The following is a 2,500-nucleotide window of genomic DNA, read 5'->3' as shown; positions in this document are numbered from 1 at the left end:
GTTGTTGTTTGTGGTAGTGGTGGTGGTGGTGGTGGTGATGTTGCTGTTGTTTTCATATGTTAAGTCTATTTTGTTATTTTCTCTCTTGCCTCATTCGCGTCACTCACCTTTGACTTTCGTTTTCAAAGGATCTTTTTTTTTTCTTTTTTTTTCTGTACATATTTTTTTTTTTTATTCAAGTCAGGGTATTTTTTTTCACTCTCGCTTCGCGCCACATTACTTTCTGTTGCTGGATGTATACTTATGTCATGTATACTTGCGTATTTCCCTAAAATACTTATACATGATTTCCGTTCACTTCAGATTAATTAATGTTTCGTCGTCACGTGTTCATTATCGTCTATAGTATTTACTGTAAAGGTTTTCCTCGTAATTATCTATGTGTCGTTCATTCTTTGCTTGTTTTATTCCTATGATTTATTTTCGTTCCTCTTCTTGCCTCATTTAACGTTATCTCTCTTAATTATTACCTATTTCTTGTTTTTTTTCTTCCGATTTCTTCTCATTTTGTTCACAGTTAGTATTTTCTTAACTATTATTTGCTTCTTGTTTTTTTTTTTTCATTGTCCAAATTAATATTTCTCGCATCTATTACCGTTTTTTTTTCTCGTACAGTTTTCAGACATTTTATTCCCAATTAGCATTCATCAATTCTTCATTCACTTTCTCTCCGTCTCGTGTTCTATTCCTGAGTATAATTTTCCCAGTAATGCACAAAGAGAGTTACTTCGCGGGATAAATATTTGACACTCGCACTTATTTTACCCTTCCTTTTTTTAATTTCCCTTTCTTTGATCAAATTTTCGGAAGATGCCTACATTTGGTATAGCATATATCAAGTAGCGGAAGTCGTTTTTTTTGTTTTCTTATGTAAGAGTGGCTCTGGCTTGAAACTTCCCTCTTGAAACATTTAGTCAAAGCAGTCGGATATACAGAAGCAGGCAAGGAGTTCCAGAGCTTGCCAGTAAAAAGAATGAAAAAGTGAGAGTCCTGGTTAACTCTTGCATTAGGGAGGTGGACAGAATACCAGTCTACAGGAAGTACTCTCTATTTCAAAGTAAGAAGCTTGGGATAGTGAAGGCGAAAGGTTCCTCGTGGCTTGCTGGCTTGTCTGTTCCTCCTTGCCCTGTCAGCCAGCTAGTCACCCACTCAGTCAGCCAGCTATCATCATTTTAGTCAGCCAGCCAGTCAGGGAACCTTACAACCCAGTCAGTCATTCATTTAGTCAGCCAGCCAAGCAGTTTGAGTTGAAATATTTGTAACTGGAGAATAACTTGAAAATTATCGTGACCTTTCTTCTTGCCTTCTCCTCCTCCTCCTCCTCTTCCTCCTCCTCCCACGTGCTTCTCCTTTTCTTCCTCTTCCCACGTACTCCTTCATTTCTTCCCACGTTCTCCTCCTCCTTTTCCTCCTCCTCCTCCCCCCAACGGTACAAGGCAATTAACCTGTGTATTGTTTACCTGTTAAAGGAACGTCATGATTTTTAATGTTTTAGTGGAATTAATTCGTTGACGTATGTATCTTTACGTGTGTGTCTGTGTGTGTATGTGTGTGTGTGTGTGTGTGTGTGTGTGTGTGTGTGTGTGTGTGTGTGTGTGTGTGTGTGTGTGTGTGTGTGTGTGTGTGTGTGTGTGTGTGATTCGGGTATTTTGAACGTATATTGTTGATATTTTTTTTGTTGTTGATATTTTTCTGAGGAGAAGCAGCAAAAGAGCAAAAGACAAACCAAAAAAACAGAATAAGAAGATGAAGATGAATAAAAAAAAAGGAGAAAAAAGGAAGAGTGAAAATACACTCATACAATAAAAAAAATAAAAAAAATACATTTGGTAATCCTGTTAATCACGGACAGAAGGAATTAGCGAAATACGAATATACAATCAATCGTATTATAATAGAAAAATAATTCTGAATAACCTATGAATATCCATTTTTATGTGGAGGCGTGTGTGTGTGTGTGTGTGTGTGTGTGTGTGTGTGTGTGTGTGTGTGTGTGTGTGTGTGTGTGTGTGTGTGTGTGTGTGTGTGTGTTCAATTATCTAGTTTAAAGGACCTGAAATATACTTGTGTGTGTGTGTGTGAATCTGAATCTATGTACGTGTGTGTGTGTGTGTAAGCGGATGTGTGTGTGTATGTATGTATGCATGTATATATGTGTGTATGTGTGTATGTACGTGCGCTAGAATACCCGCGAGCCTCACATAACAGAACAGGGTGAGTTTTTCAGCGCGCTTAAAGTTGTACACACACCCTGCCTTGCTGCCCGCCCGTGTGTGTGTGTGTGTGTGTGTGTGTGTGTGTGTGTGTGTGTGTGTGTGTGTGTGTGTGTGTGAGTGCGTGTGCGTGTGCGAGGGAGGAATACTAGGTTAGGAAAGCTGGAAAAATGCATGAGAGAGAAAAGAAGTGTGTGTGTGTGTGTGTGTGTGTGTGTGTGTGTGTGTGTGTGTGTGTGTGTGTCTAGGAATACAAGGTTAGTGAAAATTAGAAAAGAAACACGCGG

This window comes from Scylla paramamosain, chromosome 30 (assembly GCF_035594125.1).
Source record: "Scylla paramamosain isolate STU-SP2022 chromosome 30, ASM3559412v1, whole genome shotgun sequence".
In the NCBI taxonomy this organism is placed as follows: Eukaryota; Metazoa; Arthropoda; class Malacostraca; order Decapoda; family Portunidae; genus Scylla; species Scylla paramamosain.
This window is presented reverse-complemented; position numbering follows the sequence as displayed.